An 18153-nucleotide genomic window follows, 5' to 3' on the forward strand; every position below is an offset into this window, starting at 1 on the left:
TATTTTTCCCAAACAGCACTTTGTGAACTATTCCCCTTCCCATCACTGACACTGCATCTTTTCAATGTCAGTTATTCCACATGTTAATGTTTGTATCTATTCTTCTATCCACAGTTATTGCCTTTCCACACATTTTTTCTGTCTGAACATGAAGTTACAGCTTTTTCCACCAGATTTTGTTTTAAAGCTCCAGTCTTTTTACCTGTGAAATATTTAACTTCAGTCAATAAATGTCTATGAAGAAAAACATTTTTCCACATGCATCTCTCTCTCATCTGTATTTATGCCATTCATATGCCTTTCAGCATGAATGCAGCTTTTCCTTATTACTTTTCGAGATATTGGAAATAAAAATACTACATATATACAAAATAAAAAGGAAATATTCATATATATATAGTACAGTGAAGCCTCAGAGTTATGAACAACAGAGTTATGAACTGACCAGTCAACCACATACCTCATTTGGAATTGGAAGTACTCAATCAGGCAAAAGCAGAGACCAAAAAAAAAAACAACAAATACAGCACAGTATTGTGTTAAATGTAAGCTACTAAAAAAATTAAGGGAAAGCAGCATTTTTCTTCTGCATAGTAAAGTTTCAAAGCTGTATTAAGTCAATGTTCAGTTGTAAACTTTTGGAAGAACAACCATAATGTTTTGTTCAGAGTTATGAACATTTCAGAGTTACGAACAACCGCCATTCCTGAGGTGTTAGTAACTCTGAGATTCTGCTGTAGTTCATTTGACCTCCACTTATGGAACTCTAGATCTGACCACAGCACCAAGAAAAAAAGAATTTTTTAAAAAATTAATAATATAGTAATAAAAGGGAATTCACACCCTGCATTTGTAATGGGTAGTGTTAGTGCCATTCCATTTGCAGCTTACAAAATAAGCAGTTGCAGTCTTACATTGCTGTATCCCACTGCTGTTACTTCTCTGCTGCCTTCCACATGCAGAGCTCAACAAATTAATCTTTCTTTAAAAAACAACCTAAAACGAAGTGCTTCAATTCACTCCTTTTGAGGAATTTTAAGAAACTTTTCCTTGAAAATGGCAATGAAGCAGAGCTTTAAATATACCAGTTCTCACTCTTGAAAAACTAGAATGGGATCCATGTAAATGTAACCCACAAGTTCTTAATCACAGGAAAACTGTACACAAAGACATTGACCTTATATTAGTACATATGCTGTGCAGCTCATAACATCTAAATCACAAGCATGTGTGATATTTAATGCAGAAATGTGACAGGAAATACCATTTGTAGAATACTAAAACCACACCAAAAAAAATCTGTGTTCAAATGATAAGGGTCTGTCAAGCCTAATTCCCCACTCTGGCACTTGGACTGCACAAGGTGGGAGCCTGCAAGGATTCTAAAAAATAATAAGAAAAAGAGTACTAGTGGCACCTTAGAGACTAACCAATTTATTTGAGCATATGCTTTTGTGAGCTACAGCTCACTTCATCGGATGCATTCCTCATGAAGTTGATAGATTTCCACTCCATACGGCTAAATGCAGTGCCTTGCATAATGACAGGTTTCAGAGTAGCAGCCGTGTTAGTCTGTATTCGCAAAAAGAAAAGGAGTACTCGTGGCACCTTAGAGACTAACCAATTTATTTGAGCATAAGCTGTAGCTCACGAAAGACACAAAAATCCAATTCTGTTCTTAAAAAACTTAAATTTTATTAACCAAAAGAAAAGAAAATACATCTGGGAACTCAGGTTATTGCTAGATTTTAAAAGAGGAACTACAAGGATTAAGCACCAAGAATAGCTTTCTTGAGGTCCAGCTTAAAGGTTACAAGCAATACAAAAGCACCTGGGGTTAGCACAGAGAAGTCCACAAGCCATAAATAAATAAAAGGGATAAACCTAATCACGTCTTCCTAGACATTTGCTGATCTACTTACATATCTGGGGTTTTAAATGAGTCGTATGATACTGATGATTTTTTTCATACCTGTCCCAAGCTTCTTACAGCATAGCTCTGCCCTGTCCGCCTTTCCCAGGGGGAACAACAACAGACAGACAAAAGAAGAGTCTTTTCTCCATTTTAAAAAATTCTAGCCTTCCCATTGGCTCTTTTGGCCAGGTGTCCACTCACTTCCTTTTACCTATGCGTAGCAGAGAGACGTTTTAACCATTTACAGGTAGAGCAATTAGAGAACAGCTACTAAGAGGGATATTACAGTTACTGGTTGGCTGGGTGTCCATAAAAGGGAGCTCCTCCTGCCCTTCAATAATCACAGGGTCTCACTTAAATACATTAACATAAATTTACTCACTCATTTTTAACTCACCCTAATCAACCCAAGTAAATCCTTAGTTTTATCAGATTGAATCCAACCTGTAGCATTTTCTGAATAATTGTTGTAATTTAATTTCTTGGTTTTTAATATTACTAAAAAAGAAAAGAAAAAAGGGAATGATACTTGACATCCTGGATTATCAGAGGCTGGACTTTATACAGGATGATCCTGATATCCTCTCAGTAGCTGGAAAAGTGAAAGAGGGTTTTTCAGGATAGAATAAGAAAACAAGCAGCATAAGGGTTCTCTCTCAGCAATGCATTTTAAAGGATAGACTGAAAGAACTGTTAGCCCTGGTCTACACTACGAGTTTAGGTCGAATTTAGCAGCATTAGGTCCATTTAACCCTGCACCCATCCACACTATGAAGCCATTTTTGTCGACTTACAGGGCTCTTAAAATTGATTTTTGTACTCCTCCCTGACGAGGGGATTAGCACTAAAATCAACATCGCTGGATCGAATTTGGAGTAGTGTGGACGCAATTTGACGGTATTGGCCTCCGGGAGCTATCCCAGAGTGCTCTATTGTGACGGCTCTGGACAGCACTTTCAACTTAGATGCACTAGTCAGGTAGACAGGAAAAGCCCTGGGAGCTTTTGAATTTCATTTCCTCTTTGGCCAGGATGGTGAGCTCATCAGCACAGGTGATCATGGAGTCCCAGAATCGCAAAAGAGCTCTAGCATGGACTGAACGGGAGGAACTGGATCTGATCGCTGTATGGGGAGAAGAATCCGTGCTATCAGAACTCCGTTCCAAAAGACATAATGCCAATATATATGCCAAAATCTCCAAGGGCAAATGCAAGGTGTTTACAATCCTCACAACTGCAGCAGTGATTGAAGCGGGCTCCCGCTTGCAGTGCTATAGTGTATGCGCGGGCAATCCAGGAAAAACGGCAAGAAATGATTGTCTGCTGTTGCTTTCATGAAGGAAGGGAGGGAATGGTCACTGACGACATGTACCCAAAACCACCCACGGCTACCTTGTCTGTTATCTCAATTTTTTTTAAATTAATAAAGAAAGAATGTATGGTTTCAAAACAATAGTTACTTTATTTCGAAGGAGGGGAGGGTGGTTGGCTTACAGGGAATTAAAATCAACAAAGGGGGCAGGTTTGCATCAAGGAGAAACACACACAACTGTCACACCGTAGCCTGGCAGTCATGAAACTGGTTTTCAAAGTCTCTGTGATGCGTAGCACGCTTTGCTGTGCTCTTCCAATCGGTGTCTGGCTGCTCAAAATCGGCCGCCAGGCAATTTGCCTCAACCTCCCACTCCGCCATAAATGTCTTCCCCTTACTCTCACAGATATTATGGAGCACACAGCAAGCAGCAATAACAATGGGAATGTTGGTTGCGCTGAGGTCTGACCAACAGCGCCAGTGAGCTTTTAAACGTCCAAAGGCACATTCTACCACCATTCTGCTCTTGTTCAGCCTATAGTTGAGCTCCTTACTACTGTCCAGGCTTCATGGGCCATGGGAGCAAGGGATAGGATGAAGTAGGTCCAACCGCGTGGTGCTGCCGGCTGGGAGAGCAGCCTGAGACAGACGCCTCCAGCTCGCAGGAGATCAGGATAGCAGAGTGGCAGCAGAAGCGTGGAGCGAGCAAAACACCACTGATGAGGATGGCTATCAGTCCTACTGCACTGTCTGCTGCAGAGTTGCAGCAGATCAGGATAGCAGAGTTGCAGCGGAAGCAGTGGAACCATTCACCATTGATGCAAAGGCATTGGGAGCTCAACCCAGAATTCCAATGGGCAGCAGAGACTGTGGGAACTGTGGGATAGCTACCCACAGTGCACCGCTCCGAAAGTCGACGCTAGCCACGGTACTGTGGACGCACTCCGCCGACTTACTGCGCTTAGTGGGGACGCACACAATCGACTGTATAAAACCGCTTCTGAAAAATCGACATCTAGAAACTCGACCTAATTTTGTAGTGTAGACATACCCTTAGAATCTTTCTAGAAGTAAAACTAAGCTTTGCATTTTTGTTTCATATCCAAACTTCCCCAAAACTTAATGGTATTTGGTCTTCAGTATTCTGGTTCTGGTTCCATTTCTAGTTCTTTCAGAGATTTCATTCTCAACCCCAACTTTTTAAGTTTTAGTTGGACTATAAAAATATATTCCAGTGAAGTATATTGTAAGTCCTTGTGCAGATAATGATTAATATATCATGCACATTTTCTTCCGCACTTTTCAAAACCTAATAATCCTTGGCCCTGATTGGAGGGTACACTGTGCTAAACACACAAACAATTTCAGGGTTCCACATAAGATTTTGGACCAAGTTCTGAATCTGGCTCATGAGTTGAGGTGTCACCCAGGCCAAACTTTAATTGGGGATCAGTCCTGCTTTGAGCAGGGAGTTGGACTAGATGACCTCCTGGGGTCCCTTCCAGCCCTGATATTCTATGATTCTATGATTCTCTCCCTGGCAGCCGCAGCCCTGGAGCTGGGGAAAGTCATCTCTTTCGCTGGCTGCTGCAGCCCTGCACATCCCAAATTCCCCCCACCCCTTCTTCTCACCCCACTGCCCCCTCCCACCTACCCCCTATTCCTCCCAAGGCCACCACCTCACCTTACATATGCATCTTCTCCAGGGTCCAGGCACCTAATTAGTGGAGCCACGCCTGCGCAGCTCCACTAGTTAGGTGGGTGGCCCTCCATCCTCTCATGTGCAGCCACCCAGGCGTGCACCTTAGAGGGAACTATCCGTGGACCACCTGAATGGAGCTCGCGGACCACAGTGTGAGAACCTCTGCCCTAATGTTTTCTAGCTATTGTACTGTCTAGGCACAATACGGGAGATTTAGAATGGAATTTTCACCTTCGCTCTGGATATTTAAGCACCAGGTTTTAAAGATGTATTCTTGGTATCGTAGTTTTGTTTATAAGAAAAATTGAACAGGGCTTAAAGGACTCCCTCTTCAAAAAATGCTTCTCAATTTACATGTATTTTTCTTAGATTTTATTCCTAAAAAGAAAGACAATTGCATTGTGTTTTGCTTGTGACTAGAGGGTTGCACTCTTTGCCTCCTTGCTCTAGATACAAATAGATTATTCCCTAGTGGAAACTTACAGAATGTACATCTAAACAAAAGGCAGAGGCAGCTGGAAAGAGAGAAATTTCTTTTTTTTACCTGCATTTGTACTATTTACAGATTATTTCCCCTCCCCAATATTACTTGTTTCACTATATTTAGAAAAAAAGAGTAATTGTTGCAATATCAGAAAAGATACTGAGACAACAGAGTCATGTGAATTTGTAGTATATACTGCATTTTCTCCTGGTTATTAGCCGGTTTTCAGGAACTGTCATGCTTGCAGCTAATCTCTTTAATTTGGAATTTTTGACTATTGGCACCAAGAGCCATGAGAATTAAAAGCTTTCAATTTTCAGACTGCGTTCATACTAATGCACTAAAGGAAAAAAACCTAGGCAGAGTCCCCCCCATCACATAAAACTGTCTTTATAATTCTTCTTTGTCCCACCTCAAAAGGAAAGCTTGCCCAGTAATATGACTGCAACTTTCATATGAAAGATGTGCATGGGAATGATCTAAATTCTCATTGCTAGAATTTGTCTACACTGGAAAAATCAATAGCAACATTACAGACATTGCAGCTGCACTGGTGGCAGCAATGAAAGCATGGACTATATCATAAAAATCTCCTAAAGTCTCTCACCTAGTCCAAATGATCTAGAAAGATCACAGCAGTTTACATTAGTCTGGGAGCAGCCTTTCAGGACCTAACTAGCACCTTTCAGGACTAACAGCTAGGCTGCTTTGTGAACTTTCCTCTACTGCACTTCCTCACTCGAAAATCACTGCTGGAAGGGCAATTTTCATGAGGACCTCCTGACTTTCTCCCTGGACCAGCAGTGCCAGGAATTTTAGGTTCTTATAAGGTCCATTGGCACCACAGTCAATGTGAATGCAATCCAATTTGATAACTCTTCTGGATACACACCAAAATTTATCTTTCTTCTTGGAATAAGGACAGGATAAGGGTTGGACAGGATTTTTAATTATCATGGTATAAAAGTTATAAGGAGGAAGGGGATTATGACTCTGTAGGTAGGCAACAGTGGATAGAAGCAGATCAGCATGATTACTGTACAGTTTAAATATTGGAAGGAGCACCCAGTGCTAGGATGAGTGCCTCTGACATTTCTCATTTAGAAACCTAAATAAATAAGTAAACAAACATTGGCCTAAGGAAAACTTTGCTTCTAGTACATTTTTCAAAGAACTAATCTAAAACTGTTAAGGCTATAAACCGTCATGAAATTCACATGGAATTGAAAATATACAAGAATATCTCAAAAGGTAATACGTAGACATTGGTAGTCTACGGCCAGATTCCCATCTATAATATCTATCCTGTTCTTTCTAGCTGCTGCTGAAGTAGGCCTCTCATTCTCAGAAGAAACATCACCTCTTTTAGTTTACAACAGAAAGAGATGAGACACTCCCTTTTGGCTTACATCAAAGCTTACTGTGTTCAAAACAATTGCCATATTTGCTATGGAATAGTCACACAAAACACAGCCTGGTCTGTTTTGAAAAAATATATTTTCCTGTTTCTGAATCCAATCTATTAGGCTTCCCCTAACGCTCAGATCTGAAGTAATTTCAAAATTTACTTAAAAGGAAAATAAACCCACCAGACTTGATTGGAAAAGCAAAGATACTCTGAGGCATCTCATCAATAATAAGCAAGAATGTAGACTGGAGAATCTATGTATGAAATATGGTTTAATCTGGTCTCCTTTTATGCCATATGATCAATGAGACACTTTAATAAACTGATGCTATGGCATGCATTAGAATATGACAGACCTTGCCCCAGAAGATTTTTTGCGGAGTTTAACATCAGAAACAAAATTTACAGAAATATCTAATATTTAAAGAATATTACATAGGCAGCCACTGTTAAGCACTACATTTTGAGGCATTAGGATGGAGAAGTGCTGGTAGATGCTGAGTCTTTCAAAAACCCTCCTCTACTTCTGCAACCCATATCCCACGTCTGAGCTGCAAGAGGCTGGAAGATGAACTTCCACTCCTCGTAAAGGGGAAAGCTCACTCTATTGATGTGGAAGAAACTAAAAAGTTATTTGTCTAGGACCCCAGTTCACATCTGTTCACTGTCCATAGTCCAGTTTTAGGCATGTTATAAAATTCATATAAAGCAATTAAAAAAGGGCCTATACCCATAGATCATACAAGAAAAGAAAACACAGACCTGTTTGCTATCGTCTGAACGCCAAACAAAATTTCTCAACTCAGTCTTTGCAAGTCCATCTCTCCCAAAGAAAAGCCTATGTAAACAGGTAGGTCATGCAGCCTATTCTGAAGGTTGCAAAAGTGGGGCTGTTCTGGTCAAAAAAAAGAAGGAAAAAAAATCTCTTGGTAAGAAAAATATACATAAGGCTAATACCATGACAACAGTTCTCAAACTATGGAGCAGGCCTCCCAAGGGAGGCATGGGAATGGATCAAGAGAGGTGTGAGCTTTATGCTTTTTTGGGTTGTTGGTTTTTTTTTTTTGAAGAGCCCTAGCTGTCAGTCCCAGCTGGGGCTCATGAAGAAGGGCCATGCACACCCAGGAGGTGGGGGATAAAGGGGATAGCTGAAGCCCCTCCACCTGCCATCCTCACCCCCCCAATCCCTCACCGGGAGGCAGCCCAGGCTCAGGCTCTCCTTCCTTTTCCCACTTCCCCCGTCCCGCACCTGGAGGCAGCAAAGCTTCAGCTGTCAGCTCCGGGGGGCAGCTGGAGCACAGAAGGGTGGCAATGGGATGCTAAGTCTGCTGTGAAAAGTGCCATTGATTAATATCACTTTTCACATTGCAACCCTTACTTCTATGCTGCTGCTTGCATGTAGCTGTCTTCAGAGCTGGCACCCAGCCAGCAGCTGCTTCTCTCCATTTGCCTTCAGAGCTCAGTGGCGGTATATGTACTTGTGGGGGAAGAGGGGGCGTAAACGACTACAGACACAAAGAAGGGGGGGCCTGATCAAATAAGTTTGAGAACCACTGCCATATAATAATATGTATATCATTAAAACTAACTAGGAGAATGAATTACAAATGACTAGCTGATGGTACATAGCTGTACTCTTAATACAAGACCAAATATTTTTCTCTCTCTCTGCTGCAAGTTCTTGACCAGTGGTACTGAATCCCAAAATGCTACAACAGGCATCCTCTCTATGGAGAGGAAATATTGAAGATATTTCTCCCAACCAGATCATGAAATTATATTATTCTTTTCTTTTACCACAGTGAATAACTGTTGGACTGTCTATTTTAAACATAAGTGCTATATCTTCTGATATCCCTCTTTAGGACCCCTTGACTAAATTGTACATCTCTGGACTTGAGGTTTATAACTCAGAAGCAAATGAGGCAGGATGTATCCATGGTATCTAGGGCTGTCAAACGATAAAAAAAATTAATCGTGATTAATCACGCAATTAAAAAAATTAATCGCAAATAATCACACTGTTGAACAATAATAGAATGCCATTTATTTAAATATTTTTGGGTGTTTTCCATATTTTAAAATACATTGATTTCAGTTATAACACAGAATACAAAGTATACAGTGCTCACTTTATATTTATTTTTGATTACAAGTACTTACACTGTAAAAAACAAAAGAAACAGTATTTTTCAATTCACCTAATACAAGTACTGTAGTGCTATCTCTTTATCATGAAAGTTGAACTTACAAATGTGGAATTATGTACAAAAAATAACTGCATTCAAAAATAAAACCATGTAAAACTTTAGAGCCTACAAGTCGTCTCAGTCCTATTTCTTGTTCAGCCAATTGCTCAGATAAACAAATTTGTTTACATTTGCTGCCCGCTTCTCGTTCACAATGTGATGATGTCACCTGGTACGAAATACCACCTGGGACACTGCCAGCACCCAGGAGACATAGGGTGACAGTGAGCTGAGCGGACTTCTTGCGGGCTGACCTGCATAGCTACACAGCAGCAGCTCATTGCCTTTTGGCAGCAGACGGTGCAGTATGACTGGTAGCCATCGTCACCGTACTCCTGGGTGATCTTTTAGCCAACCTCAGTGAGGTCGGTCAGGGGCGCCTGGGCAGACATGGGAGTGACTCAGCCAGGTCATTTCCCTTTTTAAGTTTCGTCTCATGGAGATTCAGTCCTGCCAGCATTCGTACTGCACCGTCTTCTGGTGAGCAGCCAGGAGATGACGATGGCCAGGAGTCATACTGCACCATCTTCTGCCGAGCACCCAGGAAATGACGATGGCTAGTCGTACTGCACCATCTGCTGCCAGCAAGATGTATAAAGATAGATGAAGTGGATCAAAACAAGAAACAGAACAGATTTGATTTGTATTCATTTTCTCCTCCCTCCTTCCATGAAATCAATGGCCTGCTAAACCCAGGGTTTTGAGTTCTATCCTTGGGGGGGCCATTCTGTTTCTCCTTGATGCAAAGCCATCCCCTTTGTTGATTTTAATTCCCTGTAAGCCAACCCTGTAAGCCATGTTGTCAGTCGCCCCTCCTTCCATCAGAGCAACGGCAGACAATAGTTTTGTGCCTTTTTTCAGCACAGACGCCATAGCACTGGGAACATGAAGCCCACTCAGATCACCACGGCAATTATGAGCACTATAAACATCACGCACATTATCCAGCAGGATATGCAGAACCATAACCTGCAAGAAAAGTGAAACCAGGCGAGGAGGAGGTGACTGCAGCACGGTGACGAGAGTGATGAGGACATGGACATAGACTTCTCACAAAGTACGGGCCCCTGCAATGTGCACATCATGGTGTCAATTAGGCAGGTTCATGGCGTGGAATGCCGATTCTGGGCCTGGGAAACAAGCACAGACTGGTGGGACTGCATAGTGTTGTGGGTCTGGGATGATTCCCAGTGGCTGCGAAACTTTCGCATGCATAAGGGCACTTTCATGGAACTTTGTGACTTGCTTTCCCCTGCCCTAAAGTGCAAGAATACCAAGATGAGAGCAGCCCTCACAGTTGAGAAGCGAGTGATGATAGCCCTCTGGAAGCTTGCAATGCCAGACAGCTACCACTCAGTCGGGAATCAATTTGGAGTGGGCAAATCTACTGTGGGGGCTGCTGTGATGCAAATAGCCAACGGAATCACTGAGCTGCTGCTATCAAGGGAAGTGACTCTGGGAAATGTGCAGGTCATAGTGGATGGCTTTGCTGCAATGGGATTCCCTAACTGTGGTGGGGCCATAGACGGAACCCATATCCCTATCTTGGCACCGGAGCACCAAGGCAGTGAGTACATAAACCAAAAGGGGTACTTTTCAATGGTGCTTCAAGCACTGGTGGATCACTAGGGACGTTTCACCATCAACAACGTGGGATGGCCGGGAAAGATACATGACGCTCGCATCTTCAGGAACTCTGGTCTGTTTCAACAGCTACAGCAAGGGACTTACTTTCCAGACCAGAAAATAACCACTGGGGATGTTGAAATGCCTATAGTTATCATTGGGGACTCAGCCTACCCCTTAATGCCATGGCTCATAAAGCCATACTCAGGCAGCCTGGACAGTAGTCAGGAGCTGTTCAACTATAGGCTGAGCAAGTACAGAATGGTGGTAGAATGTGCATTTGGGCATTTAAAAGCGCGTTGGCGCAATTTACTGAGTCTCTTAGACCTCAGCGAAACCAATATTCCTATTGTTATTACTGCTTGCTGTGTGCTCCACAATATCTGTGAGAGTAAGGGGGAGACGTTTATGGCGGGGTGGGAAGTTGCGGCAAATCGCCTGGCCATTGATTACGCGCAGCCAGACACTAGGGTGGTTAGAAGAGTACAGGAGGGCATGGTGCGCATCAGAGAAGCTTTGAAAACCAGTTTCATGACTGGGCAGGCTACCGTGTGACAGTTCTGTTTGTTACTCCTTGATGGAAACCTCCACCCCCCCCCCACCCCAGGTTCACTCTACTTTCCTGTAAGCTAAGCACCCTCCCCTCTCACTTCGATCACCGCTTGCAGAGGCAATAAAGTCATTGTTGCTTCACATTCATGCATTCTTTATTTATTCATCACACAAACAGGGGGATAACTGCCAAGGTAGCCCGGGAGGGGTGGTGGAGCAGGGAAGCACTGGGTGGGGTGGTGGAGGAGGGAAGGACAAGGCCACACAGCACTTTAAACTTTAAAACTTATTGAATGCCAGCCTTCTGTTGCTTCGGCAATCCCCTGGGGTGGAGTGGCTGGGTGGCCGGAGGCACCCCCACCGTGTTCTTGGGCATCTGGGTGAGGAGGCTATGGAACTTGGGGAGGAGGGTGCTTGGTTACACAGGGGCTGTAGTGGCGGTCTGTGGTCCTGCTGCCTTTCCTGCAGCTCAACCGTACGCTGCGTTCAAGCATTAGTTTGAACCTCCAGCAGCCTGAGCACTGACTCCTGCCTTCTTTCAGCAAGCTGATGCCACCTACTATCTTCAGCCTGCCACCTCTCCTTGCGGTCATATTGTGTTTTCCTGCACTCTGAGATTGTCTACCTCCAAGTATTTTGCTGTGCTCTGTCAGTGTGGGAGGACAGCATGAAGTCAGAGAACATTTAATCGAGGGTGCGTTTTTTTCGCCTTCTAATCTTCGCTAGCCTCTGGGAAGGAGAAACATATTCAGCTGGTGGAGGGAAAAAAAAGGGAGAGTGGTAGTTAAAAAGACACATTTTATAGAACAATGGTAAACCTTTCTTTCACGGTAAACCTTGCTGTTAACATTCATAGCACATGTGCTTTCATTACAAGGTTGCACTTTGCTTCTTATTGAGGGTATGCCGGTTTGGTGTGAGAGATCACACACGCAGGGCCTGGTAGCAGAATTCGGCTTGCAGACAGCCATGGTAAGCCACAGTCTTTTGGCTTCTTTAACCTTCATAACATGTGGGAATAGTTTCAAACAGCAGCGCCCTCATTTCCTATATGAAGTGGCTGTGGGGTTGGCCATTTAAAATGGGTTGGCAATTGAAAAGGAGGGGTTGCGGTTTCCGGGTTAATGTGCAGCAGAAACCCATCTAACACCCCACACACACACACACAATTCTCTGGGATAATGGCTTCACCCCTCCCCCCACCGTGTGGCTAACAGCGGGGAAGATTTCTGTTCAGCCACAGGCAAACAGCCCAGTAGGAACGGCCACCTCTGAACGTCCGCTTACTAAAACCACCCTATTTCAACCAGGTGACCCTGAATGATATCACTCTCCTGAGGGTAACACAGAGAGATAAAGAATGGATGTTGTTTGAATGCCAGCAAACACCGGGACCATACTCTGCAATGCTTTGTTCTGCAATGATTCCTGACTATGTGCTGCTGGCCTGGCGTGGTGAAGTGTCCTACCATGGAGGACAGAGTAAGGCTGCCCTCCGCAGAAATCTTTTGCAAAGGCTTTGGAATTACATCCAGGAGAGCTTTATGGAGATGATTCTGGAGGATTTCCACTCCATCCCCAAACACGTTAACAGATTTTTCCAATAGCTGTACTGGCCGCGAATGCCAGGGCAAATTAATTATTAAACACGCTTGTTTTTAAACCATGTATAATATTTACAAAGGTACACTTACCAGAGGTCCCTTCTCCGCCTTCAGGGTCTGGGAGCCCACCTTGGGTGGGTTCGGGGGGTACTGGCTCCAGGTCCAGGGTGATAAACAGATCCTGGCTGTTGGGGAGACTGGTTTCTCCGCTTCCTTGCTGTGAGCTATCATCTTCCTCGCCCCCAAAACCCGCTTCCATGTTGCCTCCCACTCCTTGGCCAGAGTCAAAGCACAGGGTTGGGGTAGTGGTGACTGCACCCCCTCGAATGGCATGCAGCTCATCATAGAAGCGGCATGTCTGGGGCTCTGAACCAGAGTGGCCACTTGCCTCTCTGGTTTTTTGATAGACTTCCCTGAGCTCCTTAATTTTCAAGCAGCACTGCTGCGGGTCCCTGTTATAGCCTCTGTCCTTCATGCCACTGGAGATTTTTTCAAATATTTTGGCATTTTGTCTTTTTGAATGGAGTTTTGCCAGCACGGATTCTTCTCCCCATACAGCGATCAGATCCCGTACCTCCTGTTCTGTCCATGCTGGAGCTCTTCAGCGATTCTGGGACTGCATGGTTTCCTATGCTGATGGGCTCTGCATGGTGACCTGTGCAGGTGAGCTCACCACGCTGCCCAAACAGGAAATGAGATTCAAAAGTTCGCGGGCCTTTTCTTGTCTACCTGGCCAGTGCATCTGAGTTGAGAGCGCTGTCCAGAGTGGTCACAATGGAGCACTCTGGGATAGCACCCAGAGGCCAATACCATTGAATTGCGTCCACAGTACCCCAAATTCGACCCGGCAAGGCCGATTTCAGTGCTAATCCTCTTGTCAGGGGTGCAGTAAAGAAATCGATTTTAAGAGCCCTTTAAGTCGAAAAAGAGGGCTTTGTCATGTGGACAGGTGCGGGGTTAAATCGAGGTAACGCTGCTAAATTCGACCTAAACTCGTAGTGTAGACCTGGCCTAAGACTCATTGTTTTACTTCTGTTTAGTATGTAGTCAAATAAAACATCTAAATTGTCTTTAATTCACCTTTTCATACAAATGTATGTTTCTCTCATTTATACAATACACCTCTCCGCTGGATCTGCCTTTTTCTATAAATAAAAATCTTCAGTTAAAAAACACAGCTGGGGGAAAAAGCACACATAATGAGGATGAAGTTACTATTCTTCTCAGCATGGAAAAGAATTTCTGAGTATTCTTTAAAGTGCTTTCATTCTACAGTTTTCACTGAGTTTAGTTAATCAGTCCTAGTTTGCATCTTTTCAAACACACTACTCCTCAGCATTACCATAGTTACTGCAAAACTTACACTTTATGGCCAGATTTCAGGAAGTCAATAGACAGAGAAGAGTTTTGCATGAACTGTTCGTTGACACCAGGTGATGTTTTACTTTACTTTAAAGAACCTCGATGCACTTTGGCCACTATCGGAAGACAGGATACTGGGCTAGATGGACCTTTGGTCTGACCCAGTATGGCCATTCTTAACATTCTTCCTGTAGAGAAAAGCTGTTTTTATTTACAATATTGTTCTATTTAGGCCATTAAGCTAATGTAATGCTTTTGAACCTAACGAACTAATTTTAAACTTAGTTTAGAAAACGTTACCACTGTGAATGTAGTTTTGCCATAAGAGGACTCTGTTCATCTTATTGTTAAAAAGGACACTAGCAGATAGTTTAGCCCACAAAATTAGTTGTTTCTTTGAGAGGGTGTGGGAGAATTTTATAATACCAAGCAGTAAAAATTAGTCATGTGGGCCTTCTTTGTTTTTGTTTTTAACCTCAACAGACTATTTTATAGATTCCAAGGCCAGAAGGAGGAGAAGTACATATGCTGGAGGGTAGGGATAGGATACAGAGAGATCTACACAAATTAGAGGATTTGGCCAAAAGAAATCTGATGAAGTTCAACAAGGACAAGTGCAGAGTCCTGCACTTAGGACGGAAGAATCCAATGCACCGCTACAGACTAGGGACTGAATGGCTCGGCAGCAGTTCTGCAGAAAAGGACCTAGGGGTTACAGTGGACGAGAAGCTGGATATGAGTCAGCAGTGTGCCCTTGTTGCCAAGAAGGCCAATGGCATTTTGGAATGTATAAGTAGGGGCATTGCCAGCAGATTCAGGGATGTGATCATTCCCCTCTATTCGACATTGGTGAGGTCTCATCTGGAGTACTGTGTCCAGTTTTGGGCCCCACACTACAAGAAGGATGTGGAAAAATTGGAAAGAGTCCAGCGGAGGGCAACAAAAATGATTAGGGGACTGGAACACATGACTTATGAGGAGAGGCTGAGGGAACTGGGACTGTTTAGTCTACAGAAGAGAAGAATGAGGGGGGATTTGATAGCTGCTTTCAACTACCTGAAAGGGGGCTCCAAAGAGGATGGCTCTAGACTGTTCTCAGTGGTAGCAGATGACAGAACAAGGAGTAATGATCTCAAGTTGCAGTGGGGGAGGTTAAGGTTGGATAGTAGGAAAAACTTTTTCACTAGGAGGGTGGTGAAACACTGGAATGCATTACCTAGGGAGGTGGTGGAATCTCCTTCCTTAGAAGTTTTTAAGGTCAGGCTTGACAAAGCCCTGGCTGGGATGATTTAATTGGGGATTGGTCCTGCTTTGAGCAGGGGGTTGGACTAGATGACCTCCTGAGGTCCCTTCCAACCCTGATATTCTATGATTCTAAGGGACCACTGTGATCATCAGCTCTGACATCCTATATAATACAGGCTACAAAACTTCTCCAAATTAATTCCCAGAGCATATCTTTTAGAAAAACATCCAATCTTGATTTTAAAATTGTCAGTGATGGAGAATCCACCATGACCCTTGATAAGTTATTCCAAAGGTTAATTATTGTTAAAAATTTACACCCTATTTCTAGTCTGATTTTGTCTAGCTTCAGCTTTCAGCCATGGGATCATGTTATACCTTTCTCTGTTAGACTGAAAAGCCCATTATTAAACATTTGTTCCCCATGGGTATAGACTAATCAAGTCACCCCTTAACCTTCTCTTTGTTAAGATAAATAGATTGAGCTCCCAGTCTATCGCTATAAGGCATATTTTCTAATCCTTTAATCATTCTCATCACTCTTCTCTGAACTCTCTCCAATTTATCAACATCCTTCTTAAGCTGTGGGCACCAGGATACAGTATACCAGCAGTATAACCTCTCTACTGCTACTCAAGATAGCCCTTTTGGCAACAGTCACACTGCAAGCTTATGTACATCCGCTTATCCACCGTGACCCCCAAATCTTTTTCAGAGCCATTACTTCCCAGGATACAGCGCCCCATCCTCTAAATAAGGCCTACATTCCTTGTTCCTGGATGTTTACATTTAGCCATATTAAAATGCATATTGTTTGCTGATGCACAGATTACTAAGCAATCCAGAATGCTTTGTATCAGTTACTTGTCCTCTTCAATCCTTATCACTCCCCTAATTTTTTCTCATCTGCAAACTTTAACAGTGATGATTTTATGTTTTCTTCCAGGTCATTAATAAAAATGTTAAATAGCCTACGGCAGAGGTTCTCAAACTGTGGTCCACAAGCTCCATTCAGGTGGTCCACGGATAGTTCCCTCTAAGGTGCGTGCCTGGGCAGCCACGCACAAGAGAATGAAGGGCCACCTACGTAATTAGTGGAGCTGCGCAGGTGTGGCTCCACTAATTAGGTGCTTGGACCCTGGAGAAGACATACATGTAAGGTGAGGTGGTGGCCTCGGGAGGAATAGGGGGTAGGTGGGAGCGGGCAGTGGGGAATTTGGGACGTGCAGGGTTGCAGCAGCCAGAGAAAGAGGCAACTTTCCCCAGCTCCAGGGCTGCGGCTGCCAGGGAGAGCTGGCCCTCCTTCCCAGCCTCAGCTCTGTGGCAGGAGAGATACCCCCCTTCTTCCCAGCCCGGGGGCTGCCATGGCAGGGAAGAGACCCCCCTTCTTCCCAGCCCCAGCTCAGGGGCTGCCACAGTGGGGAGAGAGGGCACATCCATTGCATTAGAAAGGCAAGACTACTGATATTAAAATATGAGTTGTGTGCTTTTATTTGTAGAACAAAAAAACTTTAATTTATATTAAGGATGCTTTTTATAGAGAGCTTTTATCCAAAGCACTTTACAATGGCTAGCTAATAGTACAAATAACATTTGGAAAGATCATTAACTGGTCCGCCGAGACCCTCAGCAATTTTCAAGTGGTCTGCAAAAAAAAAGTTTGAGAACCACTGGCCTAGGGCCAAGAACCTATCCCTGCAGGACCCCTCCAAAAACACACCCATTGGATAATGGATTTCAGAGTGGTAGCCGCGTTAGTCTGCATCAGCAAAAACAATGAGGAGTCCTTGTGACACCTTAGAGACTAACAAATTTATTTGGGCATAAGATGCAGTGAGTTCTAGCCCACAAACGCTGATGCCCAAATAAATGTGTTAGTCTCTAAGGTGCCACAAGGACTCCTCGTTGTTTTTTCCATTGGATAATGATTCCCCATTTATAATTACATTTTGAGACCGAGCAATTAGCCAGCTTTTAATCCATGTAATGTGTGCCATGTTAATTTTATATCTAATTTTTTAATCAAGAAGTCATGCAGTCCCAATTCAAATGTCTTACATAAATATAAGTATATTTCATCAACACTATTACCTTTATCTACCAAACTTGTAATATCACAAATATATATATATATAAATATAATATATATATATAAAAAATATATCAGCTGAGTTTTCCATAAACCTATGTTGACTGGCATTAATTTTATTACCCTCCTTTAATTCTTTATTAATCAAGTCCCATATCAGCCATTCCATTGTCTTTACAATTAAACATTCTTCTAGAAGAGGGAAGGCAAACTAGGGCCTTCAATCCGGCCCACGGGATTGCCAGACCCCAGTGCAGCGGGACTAAGGCAGGCTCCCTGCCTGCCCTGGCCCCGCGCCGCTCCCAGAAGTGGCCGGCACCACATCCCTGTGGCCCCTGGGGAAGGGGGGCAGAGGGCTCCCTATGCTGCCCTCCTCTGCTGGCACTGCCCCCCGCAGCTTCCATTGGCCGGGAACAGGGAACTGCGGCCAATGGGAGCTTCGGGGGTGGTACCCGCAGGTGAGGGCAGTGCACAGCAGAGTCGCCTGCCCCACCCCGCGCCAAGGAGCCACTGCCGGACATGCTGGCCACTTCCAGGAGTGGCGCGGGACCAGGGCAGGCAGGGAGCCTGCCTTAGCCCCACTGCACGTTGCTGCCACCCTGGAGC

General features: G+C 43.8%; 1 protein-coding gene across 6 annotated transcripts in view; it reads right to left on the reverse strand.

Moving 5' to 3' along the window:
• The window catches only part of STON1 (stonin 1), a 93392-nt gene that overhangs the window by 69086 nt on the left and 6153 nt on the right, over positions 1–18153 (reverse strand). For 2 of the 6 annotated variants that reach the window (XM_073339231.2, XM_073339235.1), the window contains exon 2: positions 7583–7710. The exons of 3 other annotated variants lie outside the window; for them this stretch is intronic. The gene's annotated coding sequence lies outside the window, so the exon portion shown is untranslated. Of the gene's footprint in view, positions 1–7582; positions 7716–18153 lie in introns of all 6 variants that reach the window. One more of the 6 variants, XM_073339233.2, reaches the window with a different exon arrangement.

This window comes from Lepidochelys kempii, chromosome 3 (genome assembly GCF_965140285.1).
Source record: "Lepidochelys kempii isolate rLepKem1 chromosome 3, rLepKem1.hap1, whole genome shotgun sequence".
Classification (NCBI taxonomy): Eukaryota; Metazoa; Chordata; order Testudines; family Cheloniidae; genus Lepidochelys; species Lepidochelys kempii.